The following is an 18,199-nucleotide window of genomic DNA, read 5'->3' on the forward strand; positions in this document are numbered from 1 at the left end:
GTGGTTTTTCAACACTAACACAAGTGCGAAAAGTGGTTTTTCAACACTAACACAAGTGCGAAAAGTGGTTTTTCAACACTAACACAAGTGCGAAAAGTGTTTTTTCAACACTAACACAAGTGCGAAAAGTGTTTTTTCCACACTAATACAAGTGCAAAAGTGGTTTCCTGCACCAACACAATTGCGAAAAGTGGTTTTTCAACACTAACACAAGCGCAAAAAGTGGTTTTTCAGACACTAACACAAGTGCGAAAAGTGTTTTTTCCACACTAATACAAGTGCAAAAGTGGTTTCCTGCACCAACACAAGTGCGAAAAGTGGTTTTTCAACACTAACACAAGTGCAAAAAGTGGTTTTTCAACACTAACACAAGTGCGAAAAGTGGTTTTTCAACACTATCACAAGTGCAAAAAGTGTTTTTTCCACACTAATACAAGTGCAAAAGTGGTTTCCTGCACCAACACAAGTGCGAAAAGTGGTTTTTTCAACACTAACACAAGTGCGAAAAGTGTTTTTTTCAACACTAACACAAGTGCGAAAAGTGGTTTTGCAACACTAACACAAGTGCGAAAAGTGTTTTTTCCACACTAATACCAGTGCAAAAGTGGTTTCCTGCACCAACACAAGTGCGAAAAGTGGTTTTTCAACACTAACACAAGTGCGGAAAAGTGGTTTTTCAACACTAACACAAGTGCGAAAAGTGTTTTTTCAACACTAACACAAGTGCGAAAAGTGTTTTTTTTCCACACTAATACAAGTGCAAAAGTGGTTTCCTGCACCAACACAATTGCGAAAAGTGGTTTTTCAACACTAACACAAGCGCAAAAAGTGGTTTTTCAACACTAACACAAGTGCGAAAAGTGTTTTTTCCACACTAATACAAGTGCAAAAGTGGTTTCCTGCACCAACACAAGTGCGAAAAGTGGTTTTTCAACACTAACACAAGTGCAAAAAGTGGTTTTTCCAACACTAACACAAGTGCGAAAAGTGGTTTTTCAACACTATCACAAGTGCAAAAAGTGTTTTTTCCACACTAATACAAGTGCAAAAGTGGTTTCCTGCACCAACACAAGTGCGAAAAGTGGTTTTTCAACACTAACACAAGTGCGAAAAGTGTTTTTTCAACACTAACACTAGTGCGAAAAGTGGTTTTTCCACACTAATACAAGTGCAAAAGTGGTTTCCTGCACCAACACAAGTGCGAAAAGTGGTTTTTCAACACTAACACAAGTGCGAAAAGTTGTTTTTCAACACTAACACAGTGCGAAAAGTGGTTTTTCAACACTAACACAACTGCGAAAAGTGTTTTTTTCCACACCAATATAAGTGCAAAAGTGGTTTCCTGCACCAACACAAGTGCGAAAAGTGGTTTTTCAACACTAACACAAGTGCGAAAAGTGGTTTTTCAACAATAACACAAGTGCGAAAAGTGTTTTTTTCCACACTAATACAAGTGCAAAAGTGGTTTCCTGCACCAACACAAGTGCGAAACGTGTTTTTCAACACTAACACAAGTGCGAAAAGTGGTTTTTCAACACTAACACAAGTGCGAAAAGTGTTTTTTTCCACACTAATACAAGTGCAAAAGTGGTTTCCTGCACCAACACAGGTGCGAAAAGTGGTTTTTCAACACTAACACAAGTGTGAAAAGTGTTTTTTTCCACACTAATACAAGTGCAAAAGTGGTTTCCTGCACCAACACAAGTGCGAAAAGTGGTTTTTCAACACTACAACAAGTGCGAAAAGTGTTTTTTTCAACACTAATACAAGTGCAAAAGTGGTTTCCTGCACCAACACAAGTGCGTAAAGTGTTTTTTCAACACTAACACAAGTGCGAAAAGTGTTTTTTCAACACTAACACAAGTGCGAAAAGTGGTTTTTCAACACTAACACAAGTGCGAAAAGTGTTTTTTCCACACTAATACAAGTGCAAAAGTGGTTTCCTTCACCAACACAAGTGCGAAAAGTGGTTTTTCAACACTAACACAAGTGCGAAAAGTGGTTTTTCAACACTAACACAAGTGCGAAAAGTGGTTTTTCAACACTATCACAAGTGCAAAAAGTGTTTTTTCCACACTAATACAAGTGCAAAAGTGGTTTCCTGCACCAACACAAGTGCAAAAAGTGGTTTTTCAACATTAACACAAGTGCGAAAAGTGGTCTTTCAACACTAACACAAGTGTGAAAAGTGGTTTATCCACACTAATACAAGTGCAAAAGTGGTTTCCTGCACCAACACAAGTGCGAAAATTGGTTTTTCAACATTAACACAAGTGCGAAAAGTGGTTTTTCAACACTAACACAAGAGCGAAAAGTGGTTTTTCCACACTAATACAAGTGCAAAAGTGGTTTCCTGCACCAATACAAGTGCGAAAAGTGGTTTTTCAACACTAACACAAGGGTGAAAAGTGGTTTTTCAACACTAACACAAGTGCGAAAAGTGCTTTTTCAACACTAACAAAAGTGCGAAAAGTGTTTCCACACTAATACAAGTGCAAAAGTGGTTTCCTGCACCAACACAAGTGCGAAAAGTGGTTTTTCCACACTAATACAAGTGCAAAAGTGGTTTCCTGCACCAACACAAGTGCGAAAAGTGTTTTTCAACACTAACACAAGTGCGAAAAGTGTTTTTTTCCACACTAATACAAGTGCAAAAGTGATTTCCTGAACCAACACAAATGCGAAAAGTGGTTTTTCAACACTAAAACAAGCGCGAAAAGTGGTTTTTCAACACTAACACAAGTGCGAAAAGTGTTTTTTCCACACTAATACAAGTGCAAAATTGGTTTCCTGCACCAACACAAGTGCGAAAAGTGGTTTTTCAACACTAACACAAGTGCGAAAAGTGGTTTTTTCCACACTAATACAAGTGCAAAAGTAGTTTCCTGCACGAACACAAGTGCGAAAAGTGTTTTTTCAACACTAACACAAGTGCGAAAAGTGTTTTTTTCCACACTAATACAAGTGCAAAAGTGGTTTCCTGCACCAACACAATTGCGAAAAGTGGTTTTTCAACACTAACACAAGCGCAAAAAGTGGTTTTTCAACACTAACACAAGTGCGAAAAGTGGTTTCCTGCACCAACACAAGTGCGAAACGTGGTTTTTCAACACTAACACAAGTGCGAAAAGTGGTTTTTCAACACTAACACAAGTGCGAAAAGTGTTTTTTCCACACTAATACAAGGTGCAAAAGTGGTTTCCTGCACCAACACAGGTGCGAAAAGTGGTTTTTCAACACTAACACAAGTGTGAAAAGTGTTTTTTTCCACACTAATACAAGTGCAAAAGTGGTTTCCTGCACCAACACAAGTGCGAAAAGTGGTTTTTCAACACTACAACAAGTGCGAAAAGTGTTTTTTCAACACTAATACAAGTGCAAAAGTGGTTTCCTGCACCAACACAAGTGCGTAAAGTGTTTTTTCAACACTAACACAAGTGCGAAAAGTGTTTTTTCAACACTAACACAAGTGCGAAAAGTGGTTTTTCAACACTAACACAAGTGCGAAAAGTGTTTTTTCCACACTAATACAAGTGCAAAAGTGGTTTCCTTCACCAACACAAGTGCGAAAAGTGGTTTTTCAACACTAACACAAGTGCGAAAAGTGGTTTTTCAACACTAACACAAGTGCGAAAAGTGGTTTTTCAACACTATCACAAGTGCAAAAAGTGTTTTTTCCACACTAATACAAGTGCAAAAGTGGTTTCCTGCACCAACACAAGTGCAAAATGTGGTTTTTCAACATTAACACAAGTGCGAAAAGTGGTCTTTCAACACTAACACAAGTGTGAAAAGTGGTTTATCCACACTAATACAAGTGCAAAAGTGGTTTCCTGCACCAACACAAGTGCGAAAATTGGTTTTTCAACATTAACACAAGTGCGAAAAGTGGTTTTTCAACACTAACACAAGAGCGAAAAGTGGTTTTTCCACACTAATACAAGTGCAAAAGTGGTTTCCTGCACCAATACAAGTGCGAAAAGTGGTTTTTCAACACTAACACAAGGGTGAAAAGTGGTTTTTCAACACTAACACAAGTGCGAAAAGTGCTTTTTCAACACTAACAAAAGTGCGAAAAGTGTTTCCACACTAATACAAGTGCAAAAGTGGTTTCCTGCACCAACACAAGTGCGAAAAGTGGTTTTTCCACACTAATACAAGTGCAAAAGTGGTTTCCTGCACCAACACAAGTGCGAAAAGTGTTTTTCAACACTAACACAAGTGCGAAAAGTGTTTTTTCCACACTAATACAAGTGCAAAAGTGATTTCCTGAACCAACACAAATGCGAAAAGTGGTTTTTCAACACTAAAACAAGCGCGAAAAGTGGTTTTTCAACACTAACACAAGTGCGAAAAGTGTTTTTTCCACACTAATACAAGTGCAAAATTGGTTTCCTGCACCAACACAAGTGCGAAAAGTGGTTTTTCAACACTAACACAAGTGCGAAAAGTGGTTTTTCCACACTAATACAAGTGCAAAAGTAGTTTCCTGCACGAACACAAGTGCGAAAAGTGTTTTTTCAACACTAACACAAGTGCGAAAAGTGTTTTTTCCACACTAATACAAGTGCAAAAGTGGTTTCCTGCACCAACACAATTGCGAAAAGTGGTTTTTCAACACTAACACAAGCGCAAAAAGTGGTTTTTCAACACTAACACAAGTGCGAAAAGTGTTTTTTCCACACTAATACAAGTGCAAAAGTGGTTTCCTGCACCAACACAAGTGCGAAAAGTGGTTTTTCAACACTAACACAAGTGCAAAAAGTGGTTTTTCAACACTAACACAAGTGCGAAAAGTGGTTTTTCAACACTATCACAAGTGCAAAAAGTGTTTTTTCCACACTAATACAAGTGCAAAAGTGGTTTCCTGCACCAACACAAGTGAGAAAAGTGGTTTTTCAACACTAACACAAGTGCGAAAAGTGTTTTTTCAACACTAACACTAGTGCGAAAAGTGGTTTTTCCACACTAATACAAGTGCAAAAGTGGTTTCCTGCACCAACACAAGTGCGAAAAGTGGTTTTTCAACACTAACACAAGTGCGAAAAGTTGTTTTTCAACACTAACACAAGTGCGAAAAGTGGTTTTTCAACACTAACACAACTGCGAAAAGTGTTTTTTCCACACTAATACAAGTGCAAAAGTGGTTTCCTGCACCAACACAAGTGCGAAAAGTGGTTTTTCAACACTAACACAAGTGCGAAAAGTGGTTTTTCAACAATAACACAAGTGCGAAAAGTGTTTTTTCCACACTAATACAAGTGCAAAAGTGGTTTCCTGCACCAACACAAGTGCGAAACGTGGTTTTTCAACACTAACACAAGTGCGAAAAGTGGTTTTTCAACACTAACACAAGTGCGAAAAGTGTTTTTTCCACACTAATACAAGTGCAAAAGTGGTTTCCTGCACCAACACAGGTGCGAAAAGTGGTTTTTCAACACTAACACAAGTGCGAAAAGTGTTTTTTCCACACTAATACAAGTGCAAAAGTGGTTTCCTGCACCAACACAAGTGCGAAAAGTGGTTTTTCAACACTACAACAAGTGCGAAAAGTGTTTTTTCAACACTAATACAAGTGCAAAAGTGGTTTCCTGCACCAACACAAGTGCGTAAAGTGTTTTTTCAACACTAACACAAGTGCGAAAAGTGTTTTTTCAACACTAACACAAGTGCGAAAAGTGGTTTTTCAACACTAACACAAGTGCGAAAAGTGTTTTTTCCACACTAATACAAGTGCAAAAGTGGTTTCCTTCACCAACACAAGTGCGAAAAGTGGTTTTTCAACACTAACACAAGTGCGAAAAGTGTTTTTTCAACACTAACACAAGTGCAAAAAGTGGTTTTTCAACATTAACACAAGTGCGAAAAGTGGTCTTTCAACACTAACACAAGTGTGAAAAGTGGTTTATCCACACTAATACAAGTGCAAAAGTGGTTTCCTGCACCAACACAAGTGCGAAAATTGGTTTTTCAACATTAACACAAGTGCGAAAAGTGGTTTTTCAACACTAACACAAGAGCGAAAAGTGGTTTTTCCACACTAATACAAGTGCAAAAGTGGTTTCCTGCACCAATACAAGTGCGAAAAGTGGTTTTTCAACACTAACACAAGGGTGAAAAGTGGTTTTTCAACACTAACACAAGTGCGAAAAGTGCTTTTTCAACACTAACAAAAGTGCGAAAAGTGTTTCCACACTAATACAAGTGCAAAAGTGGTTTCCTGCACCAACACAAGTGCGAAAAGTGGTTTTTCCACACTAATACAAGTGCAAAAGTGGTTTCCTGCACCAACACAAGTGCGAAAAGTGTTTTTCAACACTAACACAAGTGCGAAAAGTGGTTTTTCCACACTAATACAAGTGCAAAAGTGATTTCCTGAACCAACACAAATGCGAAAAGTGGTTTTTCAACACTAAAACAAGTGCGAAAAGTGTTTTTTCCACACTAATACAAGTGCAAAATTGGTTTCCTGCACCAACACAAGTGCGAAAAGTGGTTTTTCAACACTAACACAAGTGCGAAAAGTGTTTTTTCCATACTAATACAAGTGCAAAATTGGTTTCCTGCACCAACACAAGTGCGAAAAGTGGTTTTTCAACACTAACACAAGTGCAAAAAGTGGTTTTTCAACACTAACACAAGTGCGAAAAGTGGTTTTTCAACACTATCACAAGTGCAAAAAGTGTTTTTTCCACACTAATACAAGTGCAAAAGTGGTTTCCTGCACCAACACAAGTGCGAAAAGTGGTTTTTCAACACTAACACAAGTGCGAAAAGTGTTTTTTCAACACTAACACAAGTGCGAAAAGTGGTTTTGCAACACTAACACAAGTGCGAAAAGTGTTTTTTCCACACTAATACCAGTGCAAAAGTGGTTTCCTGCACCAACACAAGTGCGAAAAGTGGTTTTTCAACACTAACACAAGTGCGAAAAGTGGTTTTTCAACACTAACACAAGTGCGAAAAGTGTTTTTTCAACACTAACACTAGTGCGAAAAGTGTTTTTTCCACACTAATACAAGTGCAAAAGTGGTTTCCTGCACCAACACAATTGCGAAAAGTGGTTTTTCAACACTAACACAAGCGCAAAAAGTGGTTTTTCAACACTAACACAAGTGCGAAAAGTGTTTTTTCCACACTAATACAAGTGCAAAAGTGGTTTCCTGCACCAACACAAGTGCGAAAAGTGGTTTTTCAACACTAACACAAGTGCAAAAAGTGGTTTTTCAACACTAACACAAGTGCGAAAAGTGGTTTTTCAACACTATCACAAGTGCAAAAAGTGTTTTTTCCACACTAATACAAGTGCAAAAGTGGTTTCCTGCACCAACACAAGTGCGAAAAGTGGTTTTTCAACACTAACACAAGTGCGAAAAGTGGTTTCTCAACATTAACACAAGTGCGAAAAGTGTTTTTTTTCACACTAATACAAGTGCAAAAGTGGTTTCCTACACCAACACAAGTGCGAAAAGTGGTTTTTCAACACTAACACAAGTGCGAAAAGTGGTTTTTCAACACTAACACAAGTGCGAAAAGTGGTTTTTCAACACTATCACAAGTGCAAAAAGTGTTTTTTCCACACTAATACAAGTGCAAAAGTGGTTTCCTGCACCAACACAAGTGCGAAAAGTGGTTTTTCAACATTAACACAAGTGCGAAAAGTGGTTTTTCAACACTAACACAAGTGCGAAAAGTGGTTTTTCCACACTAATACAAGTGCAAAAGTGGTTTCCTGAACCAACACAAGTGCGAAAAGTGGTTTTTCAACACAAACACAAGTGCGAAAAGTGGTTTTTCAACACTAACACAAGTGCGAAAAGTGGTTTTTCGACACTAACACAAGTGCGAAAAGTGGTTTTTCAACACTAACACAAGTGCGAAAAGTGGTTTTTCAACACTAACACAAATGCGAAAAGTGTTTTTTCCACACTAATACAAGTGCAAAAGTGGTTTCCTGAACCAACACAAGTGCGAAAAGTGGTTTTTCAACACAAACACAAGTGCGAAAAGTGGTTTTTCAACACTAACACAAGTGCGAAAAGTGTTTTTTCCACACTAATACAAGTGCAAAAGTGGTTTCCTGCACCAACACAAGTGCGAAAAGTGGTTTTTCAACTCCTTGCCATCCACCGTTTGCCCTTCACGTGACTCGTGGTGGTCCCTCTCGGCTCTCCCCCCGTTGGTATTTTTGTGCACATAAGATTGTTCACGGTTCTGTTTAAATATTATTTAAATATGTATAACCTTTCCCCTTCAGTGTTTTACTCAGTGGTATTTTACAACACGCTGTTTTTCTTCCTATTTAAAAGGCTTTTCTCAATTTCCTCTCCAACTCATTCCACCTCAAAAAAAAGAAATTCAATATCTTATACATCTCCCTCACTACATGGTCTAAATTCATATTCATTCCATCCCTCCTCCATCATTCTGAACCGGATTGCTAACTTGAAAATCACAACAAACCCAATTTGTTTTCAATGTTCGTCTTTCATTAATCATCCACTTTCTAAACTCCCCTCTTGCCCCTCCCATCCAAATCCCTCCCCTTGCACCTGCACTCCTAAACTCCCCCCTTGCCCCGCCACTCTTAAACTCCCCCCCTACCCCTCCACTCCTGAACTCCCCCCTTGCCCTTCCACTCCTGAACTCCCCCCTTGCCCTTCCCCTCCTAAACTCCCCCCTCACTCCTCCCCTTCAAAACTCCCCCCCAACCCCTCCCATTCAAATCTCCCCCCATACCATTCCTCTCCAATTCTCCCTCCTCCCCCCTCCTCCTCAAAGCTGCCTCCTCCCCACTTCGTCTCCCTTCTATCTCATACCTCCACCCCCCCCCCAACCTTCTTCTTTCCTCTGCCCCCCCTCAAACAACCCCTCTCTGTGCCTCATCCCTTCACCTTCAAACCTTTCATCCTCCTCATCCTTCCCTTTCTTGGAACTCTTCTGCAATCGCTGACACACTAACAACTGCTCTCCCTACCTCCCCCTCTCATCCTTCATCTTACCCTACTCCTCCCCTCCCCTGTCCTGTACCCGATGCTCCCTCTCTCTCTTCATTAACGGTATGGACCTCAAACATCCGGGGCCTTCGCTCAAACCTGACTGATCTCTCCATACAGGTTGCTACTGACAATCCAGACTTGATCTGCTTAACAGAGACTTTCCTCCTTCAAGATGTCTCTGATTCCTTAATATCTCTTCCTGGTTACTCCCTCCTCCGGTATGATAGACCTGAGCCTCGGCCTGGTGGTGGGGTGGCTATCTTTATCAAAAACTCTCTTCCTCACTCTCCTTGCACTGCCCTCTCTCCTCCTCACCCCCAGGAGTACCTCTGGCTACGGCTTCCTCTCCGCTCCCACCTTTTGTTCATATGTGTTCTGTACCGTCCCCCAAACAGTGATGACTCCATCTACATTTCACTGTCTGACAACATGGACCAACTTCTATCCACTCATCCCAACTCTCTCTTCCTCATATGTGGTGACTTCAATTGTCATCATGCCACCTGGTTGGGTGTGGGTTCCTCTCTCACCAGTCATGGCACCTCAGCAAAGGACTTCTGTGACTCACTGGGATTGACACAATCTGTCAATTTCCTGACCCGGATCTCAGCCAATGGAGTATCTTCTCTTCTAGACTTGGTTATGACTAACTTCCCTGCTAATGTCTGCTGCTCTTCTTCTGCTCCAATCGGTTCTTCTGATCATGTGCTTGTCAAAGTGGACATCTCTCTGGCCATTCTCAGAGAGCCTCCTCAGCGTCGACGAGTCTGGCATTTCACTCAGGCCGACTGGGACGGTCTTCAAGCAGCCATCAATCGTCTGGATTGGTCTCCCATCTCCACTGCCTCTGACATCAATTCTTCCTGGGAATTCTTCCAAAGCAAACTGATCTCTCTCATGCACAGATTTATCCCATCTCGCCTTCAGTTGTCTTACCCTTCCTCCCGTCCATGGTACACTGAATCTTGTGGTGAGGCAGTTGCCCTGAAACAACTTGCCTTTGCCTCTTGGAAGGCTAATCCAACTGAAGGAAATCTCAGTTCCTTCCACCAAGCTCGGAACAAGTGTGTGTCTACCCTCAGGAGTGCCAGGAAGCACTATCTCTCCTCACTCAAGAATGAACTCTCAAACCTGTCTCCTTCCTCCAAATCCTGGTGGCGTCTGGTCAAATCCGTTTCTGGTGTTTGTTCCCCCTCCATCCCCTCCCTTACCTCAAATGGCCACACAGTTGACAACGCACGTGACAAAGCCGAATGCCTCAACTCTGTGTTTGCCTCAAAATCCTTAGTCCCAAACCCATCTCTCTCTGTTCCCACCTTTCCCAGTCGAACCAAACTGCTCCTGGACTCTGTGACCTTCTCTCCTGACAAGGTGGAGGAGTTTTTGTCAAACCTCGACTCTGATTCTGCAACTGGACCAGATGGCATCAGCCCACGGGTCCTAAAATCCTGCTCTGCCGCTCTATCTCACCCTCTCTCTGTTCTTTTCACCCTATCTTTTGCTCAAGGTCATCTGCCAGCATCCTGGAAATCAGCAAACATTACCACTTTACACAAAAAAGATGCAAAAACAGATCCTTGCAACTACAGACCAATCAGCCTGCTCCCAATTATCAGCAAAGTCATGGAATCCATCATTGCTTCGGATATGAAATCTTTCCTCTTCTCCAATGGCTTGATCTCTGATCATCAATTTGGTTTCAGACCAGGTCACTCTACTCTGGACATGCTGCTTCTGCTGTCTCAACAATGGATGGAGGTCCTCAATGCCAAACAGGAAATCAGAGCTGTCTCCCTTGACATATCACGTGCCTTCGATACGGTCTGGCACCCAGCTCTGCTCACCAAACTCTCCTCCTATGGTATCCATGGAAATCTCCATGCATGGCTTGCGGACTTCCTCTCTGGTCGTAGTCAACGTGTGGCCCTGAATGGATTTCTCTCATCTCCCCTTCCCGTTCAGGCTGGAGTTCCCCAAGGCAGTGTGCTAGGCCCTGTTCTTTTTCTGGTCTTTATCAATGATCTCTCCGACTCTCTGGAAAATCCTCTGTATCTCTTTGCTGATGACTCCACTCTATGCCGGTCCATTCCTCTTCCCTCAGATCGGCAGTCTGCAGCCTCCTCACTCTCTGAAGACCTGGACAAAATCACAGACTGGTCAAACATGTGGAACATGTCTTTCAATCCTGACAAATCTCACACTCTTACTATGTCTCTCCGAAAAGATCGACTGGACAACCCTCCCATCTACTTTCTCAACAATCCTCTCCAAGAAGTTCTGTCGCTCAAGCTTTTGGGTCTCACCATCTGCCATGATCTTTCTTGGGAAAACCACATTTCCAAGCTGTCCCCCAAAGCCAGTCGCCGACTGGGCATCCTCCGTCGTGCGAAGTCCTTCCTAGGCACACCTGAGCTCCTCAACACATACAATGCTTTCATCCGCAGCTCAATGGAATACTGTTCTCCCCTATGGGCTGGTGCTCCAGCCTCACACCTGGCTCGGCTTCACGCTGTTGAATCCAAAGCTTTCAGAATCATTGGAATCTCCCGCGATGAAGCTATCTCTGAGGGCCTTTCACTCACTCACCGCAGGCAGGTAGGTGGTCTTTCTGTCTTCTACCGACTCCTCTCCGGCCTTGCTCCCCCAGCTCTCTCTGTGCTCTGTCCCCCAAATATTCCTACAGGTCGCACAAGATCTGCCAGCCACCCTCTGATGGTTAAACTGCGGAAATCTCGACTCTCTGCTCACCTTCACTCTTTCATTCCTCTTTTCTCCCGCCTCTGGAACAAACTCCCACACTCACTTCAATCACACTCCTCCCTCCAGGTCTTCAAAACAGCTGTTCACCACCATCTCTTATCTTCCCCCATCCAAAACCTTGATCTTCTCTACCCCCACTAATTCACCCCAGATCCACCTTGTTTGAAATTCCAACTTCTTTCCTGGAAGTCTTGGCAGTGTCCATATGTTTTATACCTCCCCCACCCCCCCCCCCCCCTTCCCATGCCTCCCCCCCAAAGCCCTCTCCCTCCCACAGTTCTCTCGATGTCTCCATGTCTCTCGGTCCCTGCTCTCAAATGTTGTTTGTGTCCTTCCCCCTCTCTCCCCATCTTGTCTACCGCTCCCGATGTTATTTGTTTTGTGTGTCTGTTTGTCTTTCTGTGTGATTAATGTTCGCTCTTTCACGAGCCTCGATCTTGTATACAAAAAAAACAAACAAAAAAAAAAAACACTAACACAAGTGCGAAAAGTGGTTTTTCAACATTAACACAAGTGCGAAAAGTGTTTTTTCCACACTAATACAAGTGCAAAAGAGGTTTACTGCACCAACATAAGTGCGAAAAGTGGTTTTTCAACACTAACACAAGTGCGAAAAGTGGTTTTTCAACACCAACACAAGTGCGAAAAGTGGTTTTTCAACACTAACACAAGTGCGAAAAGTGGTTTTGCAACACTAACACAAATGCAAAAAGTGTTTTTTCCACACTAATACAAGTGCAAAAGTGGTTTCCTGCACCAACACAAGTGCGAAAAGTGGTTTTTCAACACTAACACAAGTGCGAAAAGTGGTTTTTCAACACTAACACAAGTGCGAAAAGTGGTTTTGCAACACTAACACAAGTGCGAAAAGTGTTTTTTCCACACTAATACCAGTGCAAAAGTGGTTTCCTGCACCAACACAAGTGCGAAAAGTGGTTTTTCAACACTAACACAAGTGCGAAAAGTGGTTTTTCAACACTAACACAAGTGCGAAAAGTGGTTTTTCAACACTAACACAAGTGCGAAAAGTGTTTTTTCAACACTAACACAAGTGCGAAAAGTGTTTTTTCCACACTAATACAAGTGCAAAAGTGGTTTCCTGCACCAACACAATTGCGAAAAGTGGTTTTTCAACACTAACACAAGCGCAAAAAGTGGTTTTTCAACACTAACACAAGTGCGAAAAGTGTTTTTTCCACACTAATACAAGTGCAAAAGTGGTTTCCTGCACCAACACAAGTGCGAAAAGTGGTTTTTCAACACTAACACAAGTGCAAAAAGTGGTTTTTCAACACTAACACAAGTGCGAAAAGTGGTTTTTCAACACTATCACAAGTGCAAAAAGTGTTTTTTCCACACTAATACAAGTGCAAAAGTGGTTTCCTGCACCAACACAAGTGCGAAAAGTGGTTTTTCAACACTAACACAAGTGCGAAAAGTGTTTTTTCAACACTAACACAAGTGCGAAAAGTGGTTTTGCAACACTAACACAAGTGCGAAAAGTGTTTTTTCCACACTAATACCAGTGCAAAAGTGGTTTCCTGCACCAACACAAGTGCGAAAAGTGGTTTTTCAACACTAACACAAGTGCGAAAAGTGGTTTTTCAACACTAACACAAGTGCGAAAAGTGTTTTTTCAACACTAACACAAGTGCGAAAAGTGTTTTTTCCACACTAATACAAGTGCAAAAGTGGTTTCCTGCACCAACACAATTGCGAAAAGTGGTTTTTCAACACTAACACAAGCGCAAAAAGTGGTTTTTCAACACTAACACAAGTGCGAAAAGTGTTTTTTCCACACTAATACAAGTGCAAAAGTGGTTTCCTGCACCAACACAAGTGCGAAAAGTGGTTTTTCAACACTAACACAAGTGCAAAAAGTGGTTTTTCAACACTAACACAAGTGCGAAAAGTGGTTTTTCAACACTATCACAAGTGCAAAAAGTGTTTTTTCCACACTAATACAAGTGCAAAAGTGGTTTCCTGCACCAACACAAGTGCGAAAAGTGGTTTTTCAACACTAACACAAGTGCGAAAAGTGTTTTTTCAACACTAACACTAGTGCGAAAAGTGGTTTTTCCACACTAATACAAGTGCAAAAGTGGTTTCCTGCACCAACACAAGTGCGAAAAGTGGTTTTTCAACACTAACACAAGTGCGAAAAGTTGTTTTTCAACACTAACACAAGTGCGAAAAGTGGTTTTTCAACACTAACACAACTGCGAAAAGTGTTTTTTCCACACCAATATAAGTGCAAAAGTGGTTTCCTGCACCAACACAAGTGCGAAAAGTGGTTTTTCAACACTAACACAAGTGCGAAAAGTGGTTTTTCAACAATAACACAAGTGCGAAAAGTGTTTTTTCCACACTAATACAAGTGCAAAAGTGGTTTCCTGCACCAACACAAGTGCGAAACGTGGTTTTTCAACACTAACACAAGTGCGAAAAGTGGTTTTTCAACACTAACACAAGTGCGAAAAGTGTTTTTTCCACACTAATACAAGTGCAAAAGTGGTTTCCTGCACCAACACAGGTGCGAAAAGTGGTTTTTCAACACTAACACAAGTGTGAAAAGTGTTTTTTCCACACTAATACAAGTGCAAAAGTGGTTTCCTGCACCAACACAAGTGCGAAAAGTGGTTTTTCAACACTACAACAAGTGCGAAAAGTGTTTTTTCAACACTAATACAAGTGCAAAAGTGGTTTCCTGCACCAACACAAGTGCGTAAAGTGTTTTTTCAACACTAACACAAGTGCGAAAAGTGTTTTTTCAACACTAACACAAGTGCGAAAAGTGGTTTTTCAACACTAACACAAGTGCGAAAAGTGTTTTTTCCACACTAATACAAGTGCAAAAGTGGTTTCCTTCACCAACACAAGTGCGAAAAGTGGTTTTTCAACACTAACACAAGTGCGAAAAGTGGTTTTTCAACACTAACACAAGTGCGAAAAGTGGTTTTTCAACACTATCACAAGTGCAAAAAGTGTTTTTTCCACACTAATACAAGTGCAAAAGTGGTTTCCTGCACCAACACAAGTGCAAAAAGTGGTTTTTCAACATTAACACAAGTGCGAAAAGTGGTCTTTCAACACTAACACAAGTGTGAAAAGTGGTTTATCCACACTAATACAAGTGCAAAAGTGGTTTCCTGCACCAACACAAGTGCGAAAATTGGTTTTTCAACATTAACACAAGTGCGAAAAGTGGTTTTTCAACACTAACACAAGAGCGAAAAGTGGTTTTTCCACACTAATACAAGTGCAAAAGTGGTTTCCTGCACCAATACAAGTGCGAAAAGTGGTTTTTCAACACTAACACAAGGGTGAAAAGTGGTTTTTCAACACTAACACAAGTGCGAAAAGTGCTTTTTCAACACTAACAAAAGTGCGAAAAGTGTTTCCACACTAATACAAGTGCAAAAGTGGTTTCCTGCACCAACACAAGTGCGAAAAGTGGTTTTTCCACACTAATACAAGTGCAAAAGTGGTTTCCTGCACCAACACAAGTGCGAAAAGTGTTTTTCAACACTAACACAAGTGCGAAAAGTGTTTTTTCCACACTAATACAAGTGCAAAAGTGATTTCCTGAACCAACACAAATGCGAAAAGTGGTTTTTCAACACTAAAACAAGCGCGAAAAGTGGTTTTTCAACACTAACACAAGTGCGAAAAGTGTTTTTTCCACACTAATACAAGTGCAAAATTGGTTTCCTGCACCAACACAAGTGCGAAAAGTGGTTTTTCAACACTAACACAAGTGCGAAAAGTGGTTTTTCCACACTAATACAAGTGCAAAAGTAGTTTCCTGCACGAACACAAGTGCGAAAAGTGTTTTTTCAACACTAACACAAGTGCGAAAAGTGTTTTTTCCACACTAATACAAGTGCAAAAGTGGTTTCCTGCACCAACACAATTGCGAAAAGTGGTTTTTCAACACTAACACAAGCGCAAAAAGTGGTTTTTCAACACTAACACAAGTGCGAAAAGTGGTTTCCTGCACCAACACAAGTGCGAAACGTGGTTTTTCAACACTAACACAAGTGCGAAAAGTGGTTTTTCAACACTAACACAAGTGCGAAAAGTGTTTTTTCCACACTAATACAAGTGCAAAAGTGGTTTCCTGCACCAACACAGGTGCGAAAAGTGGTTTTTCAACACTAACACAAGTGTGAAAAGTGTTTTTTCCACACTAATACAAGTGCAAAAGTGGTTTCCTGCACCAACACAAGTGCGAAAAGTGGTTTTTCAACACTACAACAAGTGCGAAAAGTGTTTTTTCAACACTAATACAAGTGCAAAAGTGGTTTCCTGCACCAACACAAGTGCGTAAAGTGTTTTTTCAACACTAACACAAGTGCGAAAAGTGTTTTTTCAACACTAACACAAGTGCGAAAAGTGGTTTTTCAACACTAACACAAGTGCGAAAAGTGTTTTTTCCACACTAATACAAGTGCAAAAGTGGTTTCCTTCACCAACACAAGTGCGAAAAGTGGTTTTTCAACACTAACACAAGTGCGAAAAGTGGTTTTTCAACACTAACACAAGTGCGAAAAGTGGTTTTTCAACACTATCACAAGTGCAAAAAGTGTTTTTTCCACACTAATACAAGTGCAAAAGTGGTTTCCTGCACCAACACAAGTGCAAAAAGTGGTTTTTCAACATTAACACAAGTGCGAAAAGTGGTCTTTCAACACTAACACAAGTGTGAAAAGTGGTTTATCCACACTAATACAAGTGCAAAAGTGGTTTCCTGCACCAACACAAGTGCGAAAATTGGTTTTTCAACATTAACACAAGTGCGAAAAGTGGTTTTTCAACACTAACACAAGAGCGAAAAGTGGTTTTTCCACACTAATACAAGTGCAAAAGTGGTTTCCTGCACCAATACAAGTGCGAAAAGTGGTTTTTCAACACTAACACAAGGGTGAAAAGTGGTTTTTCAACACTAACACAAGTGCGAAAAGTGCTTTTTCAACACTAACAAAAGTGCGAAAAGTGTTTCCACACTAATACAAGTGCAAAAGTGGTTTCCTGCACCAACACAAGTGCGAAAAGTGGTTTTTCCACACTAATACAAGTGCAAAAGTGGTTTCCTGCACCAACACAAGTGCGAAAAGTGTTTTTCAACACTAACACAAGTGCGAAAAGTGTTTTTTCCACACTAATACAAGTGCAAAAGTGATTTCCTGAACCAACACAAATGCGAAAAGTGGTTTTTCAACACTAAAACAAGCGCGAAAAGTGGTTTTTCAACACTAACACAAGTGCGAAAAGTGTTTTTTCCACACTAATACAAGTGCAAAATTGGTTTCCTGCACCAACACAAGTGCGAAAAGTGGTTTTTCAACACTAACACAAGTGCGAAAAGTGGTTTTTCCACACTAATACAAGTGCAAAAGTAGTTTCCTGCACGAACACAAGTGCGAAAAGTGTTTTTTCAACACTAACACAAGTGCGAAAAGTGTTTTTTCCACACTAATACAAGTGCAAAAGTGGTTTCCTGCACCAACACAATTGCGAAAAGTGGTTTTTCAACACTAACACAAGCGCAAAAAGTGGTTTTTCAACACTAACACAAGTGCGAAAAGTGTTTTTTCCACACTAATACAAGTGCAAAAGTGGTTTCCTGCACCAACACAAGTGCGAAAAGTGGTTTTTCAACACTAACACAAGTGCAAAAAGTGGTTTTTCAACACTAACACAAGTGCGAAAAGTGGTTTTTCAACACTATCACAAGTGCAAAAAGTGTTTTTTCCACACTAATACAAGTGCAAAAGTGGTTTCCTGCACCAACACAAGTGAGAAAAGTGGTTTTTCAACACTAACACAAGTGCGAAAAGTGTTTTTTCAACACTAACACTAGTGCGAAAAGTGGTTTTTCCACACTAATACAAGTGCAAAAGTGGTTTCCTGCACCAACACAAGTGCGAAAAGTGGTTTTTCAACACTAACACAAGTGCGAAAAGTTGTTTTTCAACACTAACACAAGTGCGAAAAGTGGTTTTTCAACACTAACACAACTGCGAAAAGTGTTTTTTCCACACTAATACAAGTGCAAAAGTGGTTTCCTGCACCAACACAAGTGCGAAAAGTGGTTTTTCAACACTAACACAAGTGCGAAAAGTGGTTTTTCAACAATAACACAAGTGCGAAAAGTGTTTTTTCCACACTAATACAAGTGCAAAAGTGGTTTCCTGCACCAACACAAGTGCGAAACGTGGTTTTTCAACACTAACACAAGTGCGAAAAGTGGTTTTTCAACACTAACACAAGTGCGAAAAGTGTTTTTTCCACACTAATACAAGTGCAAAAGTGGTTTCCTGCACCAACACAGGTGCGAAAAGTGGTTTTTCAACACTAACACAAGTGCGAAAAGTGTTTTTTCCACACTAATACAAGTGCAAAAGTGGTTTCCTGCACCAACACAAGTGCGAAAAGTG

This window comes from Myxine glutinosa, chromosome 11 (assembly GCF_964187855.1).
Source record: "Myxine glutinosa chromosome 11, kmMyxGlut1.1, whole genome shotgun sequence".
Taxonomy (NCBI): Eukaryota; Metazoa; Chordata; class Myxini; order Myxiniformes; family Myxinidae; genus Myxine; species Myxine glutinosa.